The sequence below is a fragment of the Acanthochromis polyacanthus genome, chromosome 17 (assembly GCF_021347895.1).
Source record: "Acanthochromis polyacanthus isolate Apoly-LR-REF ecotype Palm Island chromosome 17, KAUST_Apoly_ChrSc, whole genome shotgun sequence".
NCBI lineage: Eukaryota > Metazoa > Chordata > Actinopteri > Pomacentridae > Acanthochromis > Acanthochromis polyacanthus.
In genome coordinates this window covers 806,525-830,281 of record NC_067129.1, presented here as the reverse complement: position 1 = coordinate 830,281, position 23,757 = coordinate 806,525, and the positions used below count along the sequence as shown (strand labels likewise).

General features: G+C 37.1%; 1 long non-coding RNA gene across 1 annotated transcript; it reads left to right on the top strand.

The window, feature by feature from the left end:
- Window positions 1-121: 121 nt before the first annotated feature.
- On the top strand, window positions 122-23,305 carry LOC127530501 (uncharacterized). Its single transcript, XR_007937073.1, has 3 exons — window positions 122-1,915; window positions 22,832-22,997; window positions 23,077-23,305. It is a non-coding gene; the product is annotated as an uncharacterized LOC127530501 (long non-coding RNA).
- The last annotated feature ends 452 nt before the right edge of the window (window positions 23,306-23,757 follow it).

The window sequence follows — 23,757 nt, the reverse complement described above, 5'->3', positions numbered from 1 at the left end:
GGGGAAGTTAGACTTCAAAACTGCAGTTAAATGATTGCTTATAAATGCTAAATAGGGACTGAGTGTTGTCCAGAAGCAAACAGGAATGAGCTGAAAGAACACTGAGTTCTTGGGTTCCTCAGGTTTCTCAGGTTCTGGTACTTTTTGGCAAACAGCTAGAATTTGGATCCAGTGTTTCCCAGACTGCACATCAGAGCGTCTATGCATGTCGGCGTGTGGTGAGCTGATTAACAGCAGCTGAAGTCAGACGTCTGAAGCTAAAAGGAGTTTCATTGAGTCCTCCACTCTTCTCCCTTTACCCAAACCCTCCCTCCCCCGGTACAGGGAGCTACAAGACTGTGAACTTTCTAAAGCTTCGTTTATTTTAATCGTATCAATCACGTTGTTGTGTTTCCTCCTCCCTCCTCCTGATTCTTCTTCGATAACAGTATTTGCTTTTTGCGTGTCGTCGTTGCTGTTGTTTTTAAGACGTAAGGCCTTCAGTCTTGTCTATTTTTCTTTTCTTTTTTTAAAATCTTTGCCAGGTTTGGCGTTCTAAACAGAATGAGGATATAAAAAAAAACTATTTCAGATCCTTTTGTTGTTTTCTGAGGCTGTGAAAAAGATGGAGGAGACACAAATAGGTTGAGAACACAAGTAGAAACTCTCACGCAGGGAATAGGGGAGCTTTTTCCGAGTGTGTGTTGTTCATGTGTGTGTCGGTGAGTGTGTGTGTGTGCATGTTTTGAGACAAACGCATAATCAGAATCTAAGATTTTTACGAGTGTGTGTTCCGGGCACTTGTTGTTCTTTTACCTCTTGCCCGTCGAGCCTTAATAACTGAAGTCAATCTGTAAGGGCGAAACCAGAACCGCTGAGAGACGACGCTCGGCCCAACTTCAGACTGTGAGTTTTTGCTGTCTTTGTTTGTTTTTGACGCAGCAAAATGTTTTTTAGCTGGAAACCGAGAAACAAAAGAAGCTTTTAAAGGCTAACTCTGAGGGAAAGGTAGATTGCGACCCACCTGAGCATTCAGAGCAAGAAACCTGCTGGATTTTACAAGTTTTGGGTGACAGAAAAGAGAAAGTTTGGTTGAAGAAAAAATCTGATTCTTGCATCGTGTCAGAAATGAGAAACTCTGGCAGTTTTTGCAAAACTCTTCAGATTCAGCAGAATTTGCAGCCACAGTGTCTGCTTCTGTCCGTCATGCTCGAGCCCTCTTCCACAGAAAAGCCATCTGCACTGGTTTGAAAAGCACTGCAGGAAGTCCGGCCCCATCGTCTGTCAGCGGTTCTGGGAGAAACCAGGCACTGTGCCGGGCTGTCAGGGTCCGTGGTGCCTGGGGTTTAAACCACGGGGAAACTAAGCTCTCTCCTCACTAGCATTTCTACCAGGGTGGGGGTCAATTCTCTCAGTGTTTTGCTAGAATCTAAATTAAAGCAGTACTAACACAGAACCTTGTAGTCTTTAAACCTCCCTGGCTCATATCTGCTTCACGCTTCTAACCGGCACATTTTCTTTCCAAACTGTTCACCTTTTAGGAGCAGAATTGACCCCTGCTCTCTAACCCACAGCGTCCATGTCTTAAGTGGGCTGTTTTTCAGCTCCTGATCTGGGCTGAACTTGATTATGCAACAAAAACGCAGACCTCGCTCCAAGCGCTGTTCTGAGCTCAGCAGTGGAAGCACTAGCTGCTGGTTGGACCGCTGAGAGGCGGCTCACGTTAGGGTTGAACCTGAAAAACACACAAAAAGGGGATGTTAGGATGTGTAGAAGCCTCTGAAACTGAAACAAACTCCTAACAGGATGTTTGTGATCGGTCCCATAGGCTTTTACCGCCCTGATGTGTTCCTTTACAAACAACAGAAAAACGGCATTTTTGCTTGGGAGACGCTGTTCTGGTTTGGAGTCGTCGTCGTCGTCATTTCAAAAGCTAGTAAGTGAGAGCAAGCAATGGTCTACATGTGACTTTTCATAATAACTTAAAAGGACATGCACGCTCAGAGTGAGCTGAGTGCATGAAAGAAGAGGGCAGATTGTTGTTTGGTCCGCTCACTGCAATAAAAATAAAAGATCCTTCTCAGCAGTGTCACTGAATCTGACATTTACTTTCTTATTTTTTTTAAATAAGAGCAGCCTTGCTCCGATAAAAGTCTGGAAACAGGTTAAAAAGAGGCTGAAATATGACAAAGTATTGTGTACGATCTGAATTCAGTGACTTGCTCGGAGGGATCTTGTTCTTTTTTTGCAGCTCGGACTCATTCAGCGTTCCCGTTTCTCTTAACATCCCCCTCTGCTTCGAGTAAACAAAAAAAAAGTTACTAAGCACATCTTTCTAGAAGAGTATATGCATTTGATTGCAATTTTCTTTCTTTTGTAAACTGTTGATAAAGACATTAAGGACAATGACAAATAATTAAGAGAAATCCATGTACATAAATGTATATAATCAAAAAGTGCAGAGTAAATGTAACGGGTGAATTTCTATTTTTAACACTGACTAGATAATGTGAAAAAAATCTTTTCTTTTTTCTTCTCTCTGTTGGTTTTGATGAAATGTGTTTCATCATGTGTAATTTGTTTTCTCTCAAATCTAATACATTTGTTTCGTAGTTTCTTAAAAACAAAAAATGGTCCCACTTGTGTTGTGCACACTTGTGTTGCATGGAGAGTAGCCTTCTTGTTTTCTTCTAGTGACGTTGGTGAGCATGTCAGTGTGTGTGAGACGGTGAGGGAGGGTCCTTAACACTGATGAAAAAAGTCATGTTAGACATGATGAAAGCTGGGGATTCGCTTCAAGTCTCAGCGCTGGACCTGATTTAAAACATGAGAAAACGGTGAAATGCCAGATTTAGCTGGTTTGGGTCGGACAGAATATACAGAAAGCAACATTTTATTACAGACAAAGTCCTCGATTATTGTAACGTAACATGTTTTGTCCTGTTGAAGTTAAAATGAATCCATGTGTCACCTTAAACATAGAACTCCCATTTAAGATGCACTGTACTACAAAAATAGTCCGATAAAAACTACAGTTTTGTTGGCTTTCAGCGCCATCTTGTCCAATGAGGACGTCGCTAAGGCTCATGGGAAATGTAGTTGTTTTAGTGGATGCTAACAACAGAACATAAAAAGATGTTTTTCTACCCAGTACAGTCATAGATATCCCCGAAACTCAGAATATGGAAGAAAAAAATCCCAAAACTTGAACCTTCTGCAAGGATAGCTCTGTTAAATTTAGTAGTTTTGACTGTATTTGCTAAGTTCTACTTAAACTGCATCTGTTTCTGCTTCCAGTTGAAGTGAATGGAAGTCGGTTTGTGGTTCTCCCAGGAAAATATTCTGCCTATTCTGGAACAGTTTTTAAAACCATATGATTGAAGCAAGGTAAATTACTGGCCCTTAGTTTTCATCTGGCTTGTCACTTGAAATGCCACTTAAGAGCTAAAAAGTGGAAAATTATCCTGTCTGAGGTCAAAAATCAACATTCACGCTTCATTTCCTCAATCGAAGTCCAATGAAAACTCAAGACGGCAGCATGTGGATAAACTAGAGTGATCGGGGCAGGATTTTTAATCAACGTGAATGATTAAAATGACCAAATGCAATTTTTAAAAATCCTTTTAGCGCCACAAATCGAACTCCACAGGAGGCAGAAAACTCAGATGCAGTCATAACAAAAGTGTCTTTTGCTAAATCCCACTAAAGGTTACAGAGAAAACAAGCCTCTTTAAGACATTTCTAATGAACACAATCAATGCCGAGCCCCCTTTTTTTGTAGGAAGCACATAATGATGATAATAGCCCGTCGCTTTAAAAGCACACTGATCAGCTCTGGTTGACCATCAGCAGCTCAGTTGGTGGATTAACACACAAACACACTCTAGAAACCTCCAGAGTCACATGAGGACAGTCAGTTTCCACATCGGAGCCTCCTGACGAACATCTGAGGCTGACGCATGTGTACATGTTTGTTCTATTTTTTCTTTTTTACCTGCTTCGTGTTGGGTTTTTTGCAGTTTGTGCCAGCTTGTTTTCCTCAGTATTCCTCCAAATCTTCTGTATTAAAAGCAGGAAGGTTCATCTGTAAAAGAAACAGAAAACATTGAAAAGAGTGGCTGAGACCTGAACGGGACGAAGCTCACGTCTGTCCGTCTGTGTGCCTCGACTCGCCATCAATCACTTCTTCTGCAGATCCCAAAACGTTAGGTATTTTCTATTGAATGCAGTAACTTATGGGCCAGTACTATATTTACTCAGTGCAATGCAGTTATCATTATAATAATACAATTAATATTTTTGTTCTTTATTTTGTATTTGTACAGAACAAATGTGTAAAGATCAGTGAGGAAAACGTGAGCTTTTTGATACTGTGACTCATGGTGTTTAAAAGTCAGTTTCTCCCTGTACAGTTGTGATTATTTCCCCCTCCTCCCTTCCTTCTTCTTTTATAGAATAAAAAATGTTTTTGGTGCAATTTAATGCCTACTGTCTCTGCGTTGTGTCTCATATTTTGGTTGTACAAACGAATGAAAAAATGATACGTACATGTAGGTATGTATGTGTGTTTTGTCATACTTCCAGAAGACCTGTAAGAAATCTATGAAACAATGTTTATGTATGTATGTATTGGTTAAGTTTGTCATCAAAAACCTCACTAAAACGTCATAGTTTAGTATTTTGTCTAAAATGTCACTAAAACGACAAAGTTTAGTATGTCGTCCAAAATGTGACAAAAACGTCATACTTAGTATGTCGTCCAAAATGTGACCAAAAATGTCATAGTTTAGTATGTCGTCCAAAATGTGACAAAAACGTCATAGTTTAGTATGTCGTCCAAAATATGACCAAAAACGTCATAGTATGTCGTCCAAAATGTGACCAAAAATGTCATAGTTTAGTATGTCGTCCAAAATGTGACAAAAACGTCATAGTTTAGTATGTCGTCCAAAATGTGACCAAAAACATCATAGTTTAGTATGTCGTCCAAAATGTGACCAAAAACGTCATAGTTTAGTATGTCGTCCAAAAGGTGACAAAAACGTCATAGTTTAGTATGTCGTCCAAAAGGTGACAAAAACGTCATAGTTTAGTATGTCGTCCAAAAGGTGACAAATACGTCATAGTTTTAGTATGTCGTCCAAAATGTGCCAAAAATGTCATAGTTTAGTATGTCGTCCAAAATGTGACAAAAACGTCATAGTTTAGTATGTCGTCCAAAAGGTGACAAATACGTCATAGTTTAGTATGTCGTCCAAAATGTGCCAAAAATGTCATAGTTTAGTATGTCGTCCAAAATGTGACCAAAAACGTCATAGTTTAGTATGTCGTCCAAAATGTGCCAAAAATGTCATAGTTTAGTATGTCGTCCAAAATGTGACCAAAAACGTCATAGTTTAGTATGTCGTCCAAAATGTGCCAAAAACGTCATAGTTTAGTATGTCGTCCAAAATGTGACCAAAAACGTCATAGTTTAGTATGTCGTCCAAAATGTGCCAAAAACGTCATAGTTTAGTATGTCGTCCAAAATGTGACCAAAAACGTCATAGTTTAGTATGTCGTCCAAAATGTGACAAAAACGTCATAGTTTAGTATGTCGTCCAAAATGTGACCAAAAACGTCATAGTTTAGTATGTCGTCCAAAATGTGCCAAAAACGTCATAGTTTAGTATGTCGTCCAAAATGTGACCAAAAACGTCATAGTTTAGTATGTCGTCCAAAATGTGCCAAAAACGTCATAGTTTAGTATGTCGTCCAAAATGTGACCAAAAACGTCATAGTTTAGTATGTCGTCCAAAAGGTGACAAAAACGTCATAGTTTAGTATGTCATCCAAAATGTGCCAAAAACGTCATAGTTTAGTATGTCGTCCAAAATGTGACCAAAAACGTCATAGTTTAGTATGTCGTCCAAAATGTGCCAAAAACGTCATAGTTTAGTATGTCGTCCAAAATGTGACCAAAAACGTCATAGTTTAGTATGTCATCCAAAATGTGCCAAAAATGTCATAGTTTAGTATGTCGTCCAAAATGTGACCAAAAACGTCATAGTTTAGTATGTCATCCAAAATGTGCCAAAAACGTCATAGTTTAGTATGTCGTCCAAAATATGACCAAAAACGTCATAGTTTAGTATGTCGTCCAAAATGTGCAGAAAATGTCATAGTTTAGTATGTCGTCCAAAATATGACCAAAAACGTCATAGTTTAGTATGTCGTCCAAAATGTGACCAAAAACGTCATAGTTTAGTATGTCGTCCAAAATGTGACCAAAAATGTCATAGTTTAGTATGTCGTCCAAAATGTGACCAAAACGTCATAGTTTAGTATGTCGTCCAAAAATGTACCAAAAACGTCATAGTTTAGTATGTCGTCCAAAATGTGCAAAAATGTCATAGTTTAGTATGTCGTCCAAAATGACCAAAAACGTCATAGTTTAGTATGTCGTCCAAAATGTGCCAAAAATGTCATAGTTTAGTATGTCGTCCAAAATGTGACCAAAAATGTCATAGTTTAGTATGTCGTCCAAAAGGTGACCAAAAATGTCATAGTTTAGTATGTCGTCCAAAATGTGACCAAAAATGTCATAGTTTAGTATGTCGTCCAAAAGGTGCCAAAAATGTCATAGTTTAGTTTAGTATGTCGTCCAAAAGGTGACAAAAACGTCATAGTTTAGTATGTCGTCCAAAATGTGACCAAAAACATCATAGTTTAGTATGTCGTCCAAAATGTGACAAAAACTTCATAGTTTAGTATGTCTTCCAAAATGTGACAAAAACGTAATAGTTTAGTATGTCGTCCAAAATGTGACAAAAACGTCTTAGTTTAGTATGTCGTCCAAAATGTGACCAAAAACGTCACAGTTGAGTATGTCATCCAAAATGGACTAAAAACGTCATAGTTTAGTATGTCGTCCAAAATGGGACTAAAAACATCATAGTTTAGTATGTCGTCCAAAATGTGACAAAACCGTCTTAGTTTAGTATGTCGTCCAAAATGTGACAAAAACGTCTTAGTTTAGTATGTCATCCAAAATTTGACAAAAACATCATAGTTTAGTATGTCGTCCAAAATGTGACCAAAAACGTCACAGTTGAGTATGTCGTCCAAAATGGGACTAAAAACGTCATAGTTTAGTATGTCGTCCAAAATGTGACAAAAACGTCATAGTTTAGTATGTCGTCCAAAATGTGACAAAAACTTCATAGTTTAGTATGTCTTCCAAAATGTGACAAAAAACGTCATAGTTTAGTATGTCATCCAAAATTTTACAAAAACATCATAGTTTAGTATGTCGTCCAAAATGTGACCAAAAACGTCACAGTTGAGTATGTCGTCCAAAATGGGACTAAAAACGTCATAGTTTAGTATGTCGTCCAAAATGTGACAAAAAACGTCATAGTTTAGTATGTCGTCCAAAATGTGACAAAAACGTCTTAGTTTAGTATGTCATCCAAAATGTTTACAAAAACATCATAGTTTAGTATGTCGTCCAAAATGTGACCAAAAACGTCACAGTTGAGTATGTCGTCCAAAATGGACTAAAAACGTCATAGTTTAGTATGTCGTCCAAAATGTGACAAAAACGTCATAGTTTAGTATGTCGTCCAAAATGTGACAAAAACTTCATAGTTTAGTATGTCTTCCAAAATGTGACAAAAACGTCTTAGTTTAGTATGTCGTCCAATGGGACTAAAACGTCATAGTTTAGTATGTCGTCCAAAATGTGACAAAACCGTCTTAGTTATGTCGTCCAAAATGGGACTAAAAACGTCATAGTTTAGTATGTCGTCCAAAATGTGACAAAACCGTCTTAGTTTAGTATGTCGTCCAAAATGTGACAAAAACATCATAGTTTAGTATGTCATTCAAAATTTTACAAAAAACATCATAGTTTAGTATGTCGTCCAAAATGTGACAAAAACGTCTTAGTTTAGTATGTCATCCAAAAATTTTACAAAAACATCATAGTTTAGTATGTCGTCCAAAATGTGGACCAAAAACGTCACAGTTGAGTATGTCGTCCAAAATGGGACTAAAAACGTCATAGTTTAGTATGTCATCCAAAATGTGACAAAACCGTCTTAGTTTAGTATGTCGTCCAAAATGTGACCAAAGACGTTCATAGTTTAGTATGTCGTCCCAAAATATGACCAAAAACGTCATAGTTCAGTATGTCGTCCAAAATGTGCAGAAAATGTCATAGTTTAGTATGTCGTCCAAAATGTGACCAAAAACGTCATAGTTTTAGTATGTCATCCAAAATGTGCCAAAAACGTCATAGTTTAGTATGTCGTCCAAAATGTGACCAAAGACGTCATAGTTTAGTATGTCGTCCAAAATATGACCAAAAACGTCATAGTTTAGTTGTCGTCCAAAATGTGCAGAAATGTCATAGTTTAGTCTGTCGTCCAAAATATGACCAAAAACGTCATAGTTTAGTATGTCGTCCAAAATGTGACCAAAAACGTCATAGTTTAGTATGTCGTCCAAATGTGACCAAAGACGTCATAGTTTAGTATGTCATCCAAAATATGACCAAAAACGTCATAGTTTAGTATGTCGTCCAAAATGTGCAGAAAATGTCATAGTTTAGTATGTCGTCCAAAATATGACCAAAAACGTCATAGTTTAGTTGTCGTCCAAAATGTGCCAAAAATTCATAGTTTAGTATGTCGTCCAAAATGTGACCAAAAATGTCATTAGTTTAGTATGTCGTCCAAAAGGTGACAAAAACGTCATAGTTAGTATGTCGTCCAAAATATGACCAAAAAACGTATAGTTTAGTATGTCGTCCAAAAGGTGCCAAAAATGTCATAGTTTAGTATGTCGTCCAAAAGGTGACAAAAACGTCATAGTTTAGTAATGTCGTCCAAAATGTGACCAAAAATGTCATAGTTTAGTATGTCGTCCAAAAAGTGACAAAAACGTCATAGTTTAGTATGTCGTCCAAAATGTGACCAAAAACGTCATAGTTTAGTATGTCGTCCAAAATGTGACAAAAACTTCATAGTTTAGTATGTCTTCCAAAATGTGACAAAAACGTAATAGTTTAGTATGTCGTCCAAAATGTGACAAAAACGTCTTAGTTTAGTATGTCGTCCAAAATGTGACCAAAAACGTCACAGTTGAGTATGTCATCCAAAATGGGACTAAAAAACGTCATAGTTTAGTATGTCGTCCAAAATGGGACTAAAACGTCATAGTTTAGTATGTCGTCCAAAATGTGACAAAAACCGTCTTAGTTTAGTATGTCGTCCAAAATGTGACAAAAAACGTCATAGTTTAGTATGTCGTCCAAAATGTGACAAAAACGTCATAGTTTAGTATGTCGTCCAAAATGTGACAAAAACGTCTTAGTTTAGTATGTCATCCAAAATTTTACAAAAACATCATAGTTTAGTATGTCGTCCAAAATGTGACCAAAAACGTCACAGTTGAGTATGTCGTCCAAAATGGGACTAAAAACGTCATAGTTTAGTATGTCGTCCAAAATGTGACAAAAACGTCATAGTTTAGTATGTCGTCCAAAATGTGACAAAAACTTCATAGTTTAGTATGTCTTCCAAAATGTGACAAAAACGTCTTAGTTTAGTATGTCGTCCAAATGTGACCAAAAACGTCACAGTTGAGTCTGTCGTCCAAAATGGGACTAAAAACGTCATAGTTTAGTATGTCGTCCAAAATGTGACAAAACCGTCTTAGTTTAGTATGTCGTCCAAAATGTGACAAAAACATCATAGTTAGTATGTCATCCAAAATTTTACAAAAACATCATAGTTTAGTATGTCGTCCAAAATGTGACAAAAACGTCTTAGTTTAGTATGTCATCCAAATTTTACAAAAACATCATAGTTTAGTATGTCGTCCAAAATGTGACCAAAAACGTCACAGTTGAGTATGTCGTCCAAAATGGGACTAAAAACGTCATAGTTTAGTATGTCGTCCAAAATGTGAACAAAAACGTCATAGTTTAGTATGTTGTCCAAAAGGTGAAAAAAAAAACGTCATAGTTTAGTATGTCGTCCAAATGTGACAAAACGTCATAGTTTAGTATGTCGTCGAAAATGTGACAAAAACGTCATAGTTTTAGTATGTCGTCCAAAATATAACCAAAAACGTCATAGTTTAGTATGTCGTCCAAATGTGACCAAAACGTCATAGTTTAGTATGTCGTCCAAAATATGACCAAAACGTCATCGTTTAGTATGTGGTCCAAAATGTGACCAAAAACATCATAGTTTAGTATGTCGTCCAAAATGTGCCAAAAACGTCATAGTTTAGTATGTCGTCCAAAATATGACCAAAAACGTCATAGTTTAGTATGTCGTCCAAAATATGACCAAAAACATCATAGTTTAGTATGTCGTCCAAATGTGACCAAAAACATCATAGTTTAGTATGTCGTCCAAATATGACCAAAAACATCATAGTTTAGTATGTCGTCCAAAATGTGACCAAAAACATCATAGTTTAGTATGTCGTCCAAAATATGACCAAAAACGTCATAGTTTAGTATGTCGTCCAAAAGGTGCCAAAAATGTCATAGTTTAGTATGTCGTCCAAAAGGTGACAAAAACGTCATAGTTTAGTATGTCGTCCAAAATGTGACCAAAAATGTCATAGTTTAGTATGTCGTCCAAATATGACCAAAAACGTCATAGTTTAGTATGTCGTCCAAAATATGACCAAAAACATCATAGTTTAGTATGTCGTCCAAAATGTGACCAAAAACATCATAGTTAGTATGTTGTCCAAAATGTGACAAAAACGTCATAGTTTAGTATGACGTTCAAAATGTGACAAAAACGTCATAGTTTAGTATGTCGTACAAAATGTGACAAAAATGTCTTAGTTTAGTATGTCGTCCAAAATGTGACCAAAAACGTCATAGTTTAGTATGTCGTCCAAAAAATCACTTTCTGTTCTTTTTTACACTTTCCAGACAGACAAGACATGCAGCTGAGGGTCACGAACAGCAATCGAACCGCAGTTACTGTGTGGGAGACCAGCACTTGCACATGGTTCTTCCGCTCAAACCCATTGAACTAAACAGCCTCCCATTCAGAGTGTGACAAAACATCATAGTTTAGTATGTCATCCAAAATGTGACCAAAAACGTCATAGTTTAGTATGTCGTCCAAAATGTGACCAAAAACGCCATAGTTTAGTATGTCGTCCAAAATGTGCCAAAACGTCATAGTTTAGTATGTCGTCCAAAATGTGAACAAAACGTCATAGTTTAGTATGTCGTCCAAAATGTGACAAAAAACGTCATAGTTTAGTATGTCGTCCAAAATGTGACAAAAACGTCATAGTTTAGTATATCTTCCAAAATGTGACAAAAACGTCATAGTTTAGTATGTCGTCCAAAATGTGACCAAAAACGTCATAGTTTAGTATGTCGTCCAAAAGGTGACAAAAACGTCATAGTTTAGTATGTCGTCCAAAATATGACCAAAAAGGTCATAGTTTAGTATGTCGTCCAAAAGGTGACAAAAACGTCATAGTTCAGTATGTCGTCCAAAATATGACCAAAAACGTCATAGTTTAGTATGTCGTCCAAAAGGTGACAAAAACGTCATAGTTTAGTATGTCGTCCAAAATATGACCAAAAATGTCATAGTTTAGTATGTCGTCCAAAAGGTGACAAAAACGTCATAGTTTAGTATGTCGTCCAAAAGGTGACAAAAACGTCATAGTTTAGTATGTCGTCCAAAATCTGACCAAAAATGTCATAGTTTAGTATGTCGTCCAAAATGTGACAAAAACTTCATAGTTTAGTATGTCATCCAAAATGTGACAAAAACGTCATAGTTTAGTATGTCGTCCAAAATGTTGACCAAAAACGTCATAGTTTAGTATGTCGTCCAAAATGTGCCAAAAACGTCATAGTTTAGTATGTCGTCCAAAATGTGACCAAAAATGTCATAGTTTAGTATGTCGTCCAAAATGTGACCAAAGACGTCATAGTTTAGTATGTCGTCCAAAATATGACCAAAAACGTCATAGTTTAGTATGTCGTCCAAAATGTGCCAAAAATGTCATAGTTTAGTATGTCGTCCAAAATATGACCAAAAACGTCATAGTTTAGTATGTCGTCCAAATGTGCCAAAAATGTCATAGTTTAGTATGTCGTCCAAAATGTGACCAAAAATGTCATAGTTTAGTATGTCGTCCAAAAGGTGACAAAAACGTCATAGTTTAGTATGTCGTCCAAAATATGACCAAAAACGTCATAGTTTAGTATGTCGTCCAAAATATGACCAAAAACGTCATAGTTTAGTATGTCGTCCAAAAGGTGCCAAAAACGTCATAGTTTAGTATGTCGTCCAAAATATGACCAAAAACGTCATAGTTTAGTATGTCGTCCAAAAGGTGACAAAAACGTCATAGTTTAGTATGTCGTCCAAAAGGTGACAAAAACGTCATAGTTTAGGATGTCGTCCAAAATGTGACCAAAAATGTCATAGTTTAGTATGTCGTCCTAAATGTGACAAAAACTTCATAGTTTAGTATGTCTTCCAAAATTTTACAAAAACATCATGGTTTAGTATGTCGTCCAAAATGTGACAAAAACGTCTTAGTTTAGTGTGTCGTCCAAAATGTGACCAGAAACGTCACAGTTGAGTATGTCGTCCAAAATGGGACAAAAACGTCTTAGTTTAGTATGTCGTCCAAAATGTGACCAAAAACGTCACAGTTGAGTATGTCGTCCAAAATGTGACCACAACGTCTTAGTTTAGTATGTCGTCCAAAATGTGACCAAAAACGTCACAGTTGAGTATGTCATCCAAAATGGGACTAAAAACGTCATAGTTTAGTATGTCGTCCAAAATGTTACTTTTCTATTCTTTTTTTAGCCTTTCCAGAGAGACAAGACATGCAGCTGAGAGTGACAACCAGAAATCGAACCCAAGTCGCTGTGTGGGAGACCAGCACTTACCTGTGCTTCTGCTGCTCAACCCATTGAGCGAAATAGCCTCCCGTCCAGAGGGTGACAAAAACGTCATAGTTTAGTATGTCGTCCAAAATGTGACCAAAAACGTCATAGTTTACTATGTCGTCCAAAATATGACCAAAAACGTCATAGTTTAGTATGTCGTCCAAAATGTGTCAAAAATGTCATAGTTTAGTATGTCGTCCAAAATATGACCAAAAACGTCATAGTTTTAGTATGTCGTCCAAAATGCGACAAAAAAGTCATAGTTTAGTATGTCGTCCAAAATGTGACCAAAAACGTCATAGTTTAGTATGTCGTCCAAAATGTGCCAAAAACGTCATAGTTTAGTATGTCGTCCAAAATGTGAACAAAAACGTCATAGTTTAGTATGTCGTCCAAAATGTGAACAAAAACGTCATAGTTTAGTATGTCGTCCAAAATGTGACAAAAAACGTCATAGTTTAGTATGTCGTCCAAAATGTGACAAAAACGTCATAGTTTAGTATGTCGTCCAAAATGTGACCAAAAACGTCATAGTTTAGTATGTCGTCCAAAATGTGACCAAAAACGTCATAGTTTAGTATGTCGTCCAAAATGTGACAAAAAAGTCAGAGTTTAGTATGTCGTCCAGAATGTGACAAAAACATCATAGTGTAGTATGTCGTCCAAAATGTCACTTTTTTATTCATTTTTTTCACTTTCCAGACAGACAAGACATGCAGCTGAGGGTCACGACCAGCAATCGAACCGGAGTTACTGTGTGGGAGACCAGCACTTACACATGGTTCTTCCGCTCAACCCATTGAGCTAAACAGCCTCCCATCCAGACTGTGACAAAAACGTCATAGTTTAGTATGTCGTTCAAAATGTGACAAAAACGTCATAGTTTTGGTATGTCGTCCAAAATGTGACCAAAACGTCATAGTTTAGTATGTCGTCCAAAATGTGACAAAAACGTCATAGTTTACTATGTCGTCCAAAATGCGACAAAAAAGTCAGAGTTTAGTATGTCGTCCAGAATGTGACAAAAACATCATAGTTTAGTATGTCGTCCAAAATGTTCCTTTTCTATTCTTTTTTTAGCCTTTCCAGAGAGACAAGACATGCAGCTGAGAGTGACAACCAGAAATCGAACCCAAGTCGCTGTGTGGGAGACCAGCACTTACCTGTGCTTCTGCTGCTCAACCCATTGAGCGAAATAGCCTCCCGTCCAGAGGGTGACAAAAACGTCATAGTTTAGTATGTCATCCAAAATGTGACAAAAACGTCATAGTTTAGTATGTCGTCCAAAATGTGACAAAAACGTCACATTTTAGTACGTCATCCGAAATGTGACCAAAAACGTCATAGTTTAGTATGTCGTCCAAAATGTGACAAAAACGTAATAGTTTAGTATGTCGTCCAAAAACGTCATAGTTTTGTATGTCGTCCAAGACGTCACTTTTCTATTCTTTTCCAGAGATACAAGACATGCAGCTGAGGGTCACGACCAGCAATCGAACCGCAGTTACTCTGTGGGAGACGAGCACTTTCACATGTTTCTTCCGCTCAACCCATTGAGCTAAACAGCCTCCCATCCAGAGTGCGACAAAAACGTCATAGTTTAGTATGTCTTCCAAAATGTGACAAAAACGTCATAGTTTAGTATGTCGTCCAAAATGTGACAAAAACGTCTTAGTTTAGTATGTCGTCCAAAATGTGACAAAAACGTCACATTTTTGTATGTCGTCCAAAATGTGACAAAAACGTCACAGTTTAGTATGTCGTCCAAAACGTCACTTTTCTGTTCTTTTTTTAGCCTTTCCAGACAGACAAGACATGCAGCTGAGGGTCACGACCAGCAAACGAACCGTAGTTACTGTGTGGGAGACCAGCACTTACACATGATTCTTCCGCTCAACCCATTGAGCTAAACAGCCTCCCATGCAGAATGTGACAAAAACGTCATAGTTTAGTATGTCGTTCAAAATGTGACAAAAACGTCATCGTTGAGTATGTCGTCCAAAATGTGACAAAAACATCAGAGTTTAGTATGTCGTCCAAAATGTGACCAAAAACGTCATAGTTTAGTATGTCGTCCAAAATGTGACCAAAAACGTCATAGTTTAGTATGCCGTCCAAAATGTGACAAAAACATCATTGTTTAGTATGTCGTCCAAAATGCGACAAAAACGTCATAGTTTAGTATGTCGTCCAAGACGTCACTTTTCTATTCTTTTTTTTTACTTTCCAGAGAGACAAGACATGCAGCTGAGGGTCACGACCAGCAATCGAACCATAGTTACTGTGTGGGAGACCAGCACTTACACATGATTCTTCCGCTCAACCCATGGAGCTAAACAGCCTCCCATCAAGAATGTGACAAAAACGTCATAGTTTAGTATGTCGTTCAAAATGTGACAAAAACATCATAGTTTACGATGTCGTCCAAAATGTGACAAAAACGTCATAGTTTAGTATGTCGTCCAAAATGCGACAAAAAAGTCATAGTTTAGTATGTCGTGCAAAATGTGACAAAAACATCATAGTTTAGTATGTCGTCCAAAATGTGACATAAACATCATAGTTTAGTATGTCATTCAAAATGTGACTAAAAACATAGTTTAGTATGTCGTCCAAAATTTGACAAAAACATCATAGTTTAGTCTGTCGTCCAAAATGTGACAAAAACGTCATAGTTTAGTATGTCGTCCAAAATTTGACAAAAACATCATAGTTTAGTCTGTCGTCCAAAATGTGACAAAAACGTCATAGTTTAGTATGTCATTCAAAATGTGACTAAAAACATCATAGTTTAGTATGTCATTCAAAATGTGACAAAAAAGTCATAGTTTAGTATGTCGTCCAAAATGTGACCAAAAACGTCATAGTTTAGTATGTCGTCCAAAATGTGACAAAAAGTCAGAGTTTAGTATGTCGTCCAGAATGTGACAAAAACATCATAGTTCAGTATGTCGTCCAAAATGTTACCTTGCTTTTCTTTTTTTAGCCTTTCCAGAGAGACAAGACTTAATGCTGAGAGTCACAACCAGGAATCGAACCCAAGTCACTGTGTGAGAAACCAGCACTTACATGTGGCTCTGCTGCTCAACCCATTGAGCTAAATAGACTCTCGTCCAGAGTGTGACAAAAACATCATCGTTTAGTATGTCGTCCGATATGTGACTAAAAACGTCACAGTTAAGTATGTCGTCCAAAATGTGACAAAAAGGTCATAGTTTAGTATGTCGTCCAAAGTGTGACTAAAAACATCATAGTTTAGTATGTCGTCCAAAGTGTGACTAAAAACGTCATAGTTTAGTATGTCGTCCAAAATGGGACTAAAAACGTCACAGTTTAGTATGTCGTCCAAAATGTGACTAAAAACGTCATAGTTTAGTATGTCGTCCAAAATGTGACAAAAACGTCATAGTTTACTATGTCGTCCAAAATATGACCAAAAACGTCATAGTTTAGTATGTCGTCCAAAATGTGACCAAAAACGTCATAGTTTAGTATGTCGTCCAAAATGGGACTAAAAACGTCATAGTTTAGTATGTCGTCCAAAATATAACCAAAAACGTCATAGTTTAGTATGTCATCCAAAATATGACAAAAACGTCACAGTTTAGTATGTCGTCCAAAATGTGACCAAAAATGTCATAGTTTAGTATGTCGTCCAAAATGGGACTAAAAACGTCATAGTTTAGTATGTCGTCCAAAATATGACCAAAAACGTCATAGTTTAGTATGTCGTCCAAAATGTGACCAAAAACGTCATAGTTTAGTATGTCGTCCAAAATGTGACAAAAACGTCATAGTTTACTATGTCGTCCAAAATATGACCAAAAACGTCATAGTTTAGTATGTCGTCCAAAATGTGACCAAAAACATTATAGTTTAGTATGTCGTCCAAAATGGGACTAAAAACGTCATAGTTTAGTATGTCGTCCAAAATATAACCAAAAACGTCATAGTTTAGTATGTCATCCAAAATATGACAAAAACGTCACAGTTTAGTATGTCGTCCAAAATGTGACCAAAAATGTCATAGTTTAGTATGTCGTCCAAAATGGGACTAAAAACGTCATAGTTTAGTATGTCGTCCAAAATATGACCAAAAACGTCATAGTTTAGTATGTCGTCCAAAATGTGACCAAAAACGTCATAGTTTAGTATGTCGTCCAAAATGGGACTAAAAACGTCATAGTTTAGTATGTCGTCCAAAATATAACCAAAAACGTCATAGTTTAGTATGTCGTCCAAAATGTGACAAAAACGTCACAGTTTAGTATGTCGTCCAAAATGTGACAAAAACGTTATAGTTTAGTATGTCATTCAAAATGTGACTAAAAACATCATAGTTTAGTATGTCGTCCAAAATGTGACAAAAACATCATAGTTTAGTATGTCGTCCAAAATGTGACAAAAACATCATAGTTTAGTATGTCGTCCAAAATGTGACAAAAACATCATAGTTTAGTATGTCGTCCAAAATATAACCAAAAATGTCATAGTTTAGTATGTCGTCCAAAATGGGACTAAAAACGTCACAGTTTAGTATGTCGTCCAAAATGTGACAAAAACGTCACAGTTTAGTATGTTGTCCAAAATGTGACAAAAACGTCATAGTTTAGTATGTCGTCCAAAATGTTACTAAAAACATCATAGTTTAGTATGTCGTCCAAAATGGGACTAAAAACGTCATAGTTTAGTATGTCGTCCAAAATGTGACAAAAACGTCACAGTTTAGTATGTTGTCCAAAATGTGACAAAAACGTCATAGTTTAGTATGTCGTCCAAAATGTTACTAAAAACATCATAGTTTAGTATGTCGTCCAAAATGTTACTAAAAACATCATAGTTTAGTATGTCGCTGAAAATGTGACTAAAAACGTCATAGTTTAGTATGTCCTCCAAAATGTTACTTCTCTATTCTTTACAGAGAGACGAGACATGCAGCTGAGGGTCACGACCAGGAATTGAATCCTTGTCACTGTGTGGGAGACCAGCACTTACACATGGTTCTTCTGCTCAACCCATTGAGCTAAACAGCCTCCCATCCAGAGTGTGACAAAAACGTCATAGTTTAGTATGTCGTCCAAAATGTGACTAAAAACATCATAGTTTTGTATGTCATTCAAAATGTGACTAAAAACATCATAGTTTAGTATGTCATTCAAAATGTGACAAAAAAGTCATAGTTTAGTATGTCGTCCAAAATGTGACCAAAAACGTCATAGTTTAGTATGTCGTCCAAAATGTGACAAAAAAGTCAGAGTTTAGTATGTCGTCCAGAATGTGACAAAAACATCATAGTTCAGTATGTTGTCCAAAATGTTACCTTGCTTTTCTTTTTTTAGCCTTTCCAGAGAGACAAGACTTAAAGCTGAGAGTCACAACCAGGAATCGAACCCAAGTCACTGTGTGAAAAACCAGCACTTACATGTGGCTCTGCTGCTCAACCCATTGAGCTAAATAGACTCCCGTCCAGAGTGTGACAAAAACATCATCGTTTAGTATGTCGTCCAAAATGTGACAAAAACGTCATAGTTTACTATGTCGTCCAAAATATGACCAAAAACGTCATAGTTTAGTATGTCGTCCAAAATGTGACCATAAACGTCATAGTTTAGTATGTCGTCCAAAGTGTGACTAAAAACATCATAGTTTAGTATGTCGTCCAAAGTGTGACTAAAAACGTCATAGTTTAGTATGTCGTCCAAAATGGGACTAAAAACGTCACAGTTTAGTATGTCGTCCAAAATGTGACAAAAACGTCATAGTTTACTATGTCGTCCAAAATATGACCAAAAACGTCATAGTTTAGTATGTCGTCCAAAATGTGACCATAAACGTCATAGTTTAGTATGTCGTCCAAAATGGGACTAAAAACGTCATAGTTTAGTATGTCGTCCAAAATATAACCAAAAACGTCATAGTTTAGTATGTCATCCAAAATATGACAAAAACGTCACAGTTTAGTATGTCGTCCAAAATGTGACCAAAAATGTCATAGTTAGTATGTCGTCCAAAATGGGACTAAAAACGTCATAGTTTAGTATGTTGTCCAAAATATGACCAAAAACGTCATAGTTTAGTATGTCGTCCAAAATGTGACCAAAAACGTCATAGTTTAGTATGTCGTCCAAAATGGGACTAAAAACGTCATAGTTTAGTATGTCGTCCAAAATATAACCAAAAACGTCATAGTTTAGTATGTCGTCCAAAATGTGACAAAAACGTCACAGTTTAGTATGTCGTCCAAAATGTGACAAAAACGTTATAGTTTAGTATGTCATTCAAAATGTGACTAAAAACATCATAGTTTAGTATGTCGTCCAAAATGTGACAAAAACATCATAGTTTAGTATGTCGTCCAAAATGTGACAAAAACATCATAGTTTAGTATGTCGTCCAAAATATAACCAAAAATGTCATAGTTTAGTATGTCGTCCAAAATGGGACTAAAAACGTCACAGTTTAGTATGCCGTCGAAAACATGACCAAAACGTCATAGTTTAGTATGTCGTCCAAAATGGGACTAAAAACGTCATAGTTTAGTATGTCGTCCAAAATGTGACAAAAACGTCATAGTTTAGTATGTCTTCCAAAATGTGACAAAAACGTCATAGTTTAGTATGTCGTCCAAAATATAACCAAAAATGTCATAGTTTAGTATGTCGTCCAAAATGTGACTAAAAACATCATAGTTTAGTATGTCGTCCAAAATGTGACAAAAACATCATAGTTTAGTATGTCGTCCAAAATATGACCAAATACGTCATAGTTTAGTATGTCGTCCAAAATGTGACCATAAACGTCATAGTTTAGTATGTCGTCCAAAATGGGACTAAAAACGTCATAGTTTAGTATGTCGTCCAAAATATAACCAAAAACGTCATAGTTTAGTATGTCATCCAAAATATGACAAAAACGTCACAGTTTAGTATGTCGTCCAAAATGTGACCAAAAATGTCATAGTTTAGTATGTCGTCCAAAATGGGACTAAAAACGTCAGTTTAGTATGTCGTCCAAAATATGACCAAAAACGTCATAGTTTAGTATGTCGTCCAAAATGTGACCAAAAACGTCATAGTTTAGTATGTCGTCCAAAATGGGACTAAAAACGTCATAGTTTAGTATGTCGTCCAAAATATAACCAAAAACGTCATAGTTTAGTATGTCGTCCAAAATGTGACAAAAACGTCACAGTTTAGTATGTCGTCCAAAATGTGACAAAAACGTTATAGTTTAGTATGTCATTCAAAATGTGACTAAAAACATCATAGTTTAGTATGTCGTCCAAAATGTGACAAAAACATCATAGTTTAGTATGTCGTCCAAAATGTGACAAAAACATCATAGTTTAGTATGTCGTCCAAAATGTGACAAAAACATCATAGTTTAGTATGTCGTCCAAAATATAACCAAAAATGTCATAGTTTAGTATGTCGTCCAAAATGGGACTAAAAACGTCACAGTTTAGTATGCCGTCGAAAACATGACCAAAATGTCATAGTTTAGTATGTCGTCCAAAATGGGACTAAAAACGTCATAGTTTAGTATGTCGTCCAAAATGTGACAAAAACGTCATAGTTTAGTATGTCTTCCAAAATGTGACAAAAACGTCATAGTTTAGTATGTCGTCCAAAATATAACCAAAAATGTCATAGTTTAGTATGTCGTCCAAAATGTGACTAAAAACATCATAGTTTAGTATGTCGTCCAAAATGTGACAAAAACATCATAGTTTAGTATGTCGTCCAAAATGTGACAAAAACATCATAGTTTAGTATGTCGTCCAAAATGTGACAAAAACATCATAGTTTAGTATGTCGTCCAAAATATAACCAAAAATGTCATAGTTTAGTATGTCGTCCAAAATGGGACTAAAAACGTCACAGTTTAGTATGTCGTCCAAAATGAGACAAAAACGTCATAGTTTAGTATGTCGTCCAAAATGGGACTAAAAACGTCATAGTTTAGTATGTCGTCCAAAATGTGACAAAAACGTCATAGTTTAGTATGTCGTCCAAAATGTGACAAAAACGTCATAGTTTAGTATGTCTTCCAAAATGTGACAAAAACGTCACAGTTTAGTATGCCGTCCAAAACATGACCAAAACGTCATAGTTTAGTATGTCTTCCAAAATGTGACAAAAACGTCATAGTTTAGTATGTCGTCCAAAATGGGACTAAAAACGTCATAGTTTAGTATGTCGTCCAAAATGTGACAAAAACGTCACAGTTTAGTATGTTGTCCAAAATGTGACAAAAACGTCATAGTTTCGTATGTCGTCCAAAATGTTACTAAAAACATCATAGTTTAGTATGTCGTCCAAAATGTTACTAAAAACATCATAGTTTAGTATGTCGTTGAAAATGTGACTAAAAACGTCATAGTTTAGTATGTCGTCCAAAATGTTACTTCTCTATTCTTTACAGAGAGATGAGACATGCAGCTGAGGGTCACGACCAGGAATTGAATCCTTGTCACTGTGTGGGAGACCAGCACTTACACATGGTTCTTCTGCTCAACCCATTGAGCTAAACAGCCTCCCATCCAGAGTGTGACAAAAACATCATAGTTTAGTATGTCGTCGAAAATGTGAGAAAAACATCATAGTTTAGTATGTCGTCGAAAAATTGACAAAAACGTCATAGTTTAGTATGCCGTCGAAAATGTGACAAAAACGTCATAGTTTAGTATGTTGTCCAAAATGTGACTAAAAACATCATAGTTTAGTATGTCGTCCAAAATGTGACAAAAACGTCATAGTTTAGTATGTCGTCCAAAATGTGACAAAAACGTCATAGTTTAGTATGTCGTCCAAAATGTGACTAAAAACATCATAGTTTAGTATGTCGTCCAAAATGTGACAAAAACGTCATAGTTTAGTATGTCGTCCAAAATGTGACTAAAAACATCATAGTTTAGTATGTCGTCCAAAATATGACCAAAATGTCATAGTTTAGTATGTCTTCCAAAATGTGACAAAAACGTCATAGTTTAGTATGTTGTCCAAAATGTGACAAAAACATCATAGTTTAGTATGTCGTCGAAAATGTGACAAAAACATCATAGTTTAGTATGTCGTCGAAAATGTGAGAAAAACATCATAGTTTAGTATGTCGTCGAAAAATTGACAAAAACGTCATAGTTTAGTATGCCGTCGAAAATGTGACAAAAACGTCATAGTTTAGTATGTCGTCCAAAATGTGACAAAAACGTCATAGTTTAGTATGTCGTCCAAAATGTGACAAAAACGTCATAGTTTAGTATGTCGTCCAAAATGTTACTAAAAACAGCATAGTTTAGTATGTCGTCCAAAATGTTACTAAAAACATCATAGTTTAGTATGTCGTTGAAAATGTGACTAAAAACGTCATAGTTTAGTATGTCCTCCAAAATGTTACTTTTCTATTCTTTACAGAGAGACGAGACATGCAGCTGAGGGTCACGACCAGGAATTGAATCCTTGTCACTGTGCGGGAGACCAGCACTTACACATGGTTCTTCTGCTCAACCCATTGAGCTAAACAGCCTCCCATCCAGAGTGTGACAAAAACATCATAGTTTAGTATGTCGTCGAAAATGTGAGAAAAACGTCATAGTTTAGTATGTCGTCGAAAATGTGACAAAAACGTCATAGTTTAGTATGCCGTCGAAAATGTGACAAAAACGTCATAGTTTAGTATGCCGTCGAAAATGTGACAAAAACGTCATAGTTTAGTATGTCGTCGAAAATGTGACTAAAAACATCATAGTTTAGTATGTCTGTGAATGATCCCTTCTCATCCCCATCCTTCCCACCTGACATCCCAAATACCCCTTTTCCCCCATCTGTTTCCTCTCCCTCTCCTGTTCCCCTGCCCTGTCTGTCTTGCCTGTCTCCCATCTGCTCCTCTGCCCTGTCTCTCCCTCTACAGCTCGGTGCTTGAGTGGAGTCTAGCTTCCCAGCTGTCTCCACTCAGGCAATCAACCACCTCCACGGCTCCCGGACAGCTGAGGGACATCACGCTGATTAATCACCCCTGCAATAAGAACCGGCTCATCCTTCCACTCCCTGCAAGATTGTTGAACCAAGACATCACAGTTCAGTTCGCTTTCTCGCCCTTGTAGAATCTGTTGAGCTTACCTTTGTCTAACGTGGTTTTCTCCTGCCTCCACACAGTTCAGCTGTCCGGGATCCCCGCCATCCTCTTTCCCCTCCGGCTCTCCCCAAGACCATTCATCACCGGTTTTTCCCTGCCTGGACCTCCCCACTCCTTCCTGGACCCCCATTCCTGCCTGGACCCCCCGTTTCTGGCCAACCCCCCCACTACACCAGCCGCTCCTGCACCCTGGATTTTCCCCCCATCGAGCCACCATTTCACCTCCAACAATAAAACACTTTCATTCCAGCCAGCCTTGGTAGTGTGGCTCTCTGTTCGGGTCTACCCACTCGTTTGTGACAATGTCGTCCAAAATGTAATTAAAAATGTCATAGTTTAGTATGTCGTCCAAAATGTGACTAAAAACGTCATGGTTTAGTATGTCGTCCAAAATGTAACTAAAAACATCGTAGTTTAGTATGTCGTCCAAAATGTCACAAAAACATCATACAGGGTGTCGATCCTCAGGGCCAGTAACCCCCTAATTAACTTATTCAGCTGTCAGGGAATCACGGGACCAGCTCTCCATCCTTCGGGTCCGGTCCCACTGCCCCCTGAGGTCTTACTCAGAGGGATGCTGCAGAACTGTTAAGCTGGTAGACGAGGAAAATTCGCCTAGCTGTCTCACTGCCTTCATCCAGACGCCTATCCCTGCTTCCTCTGATAATTAATTTAACCGAGTAGCCACTTCAGTATAGTTA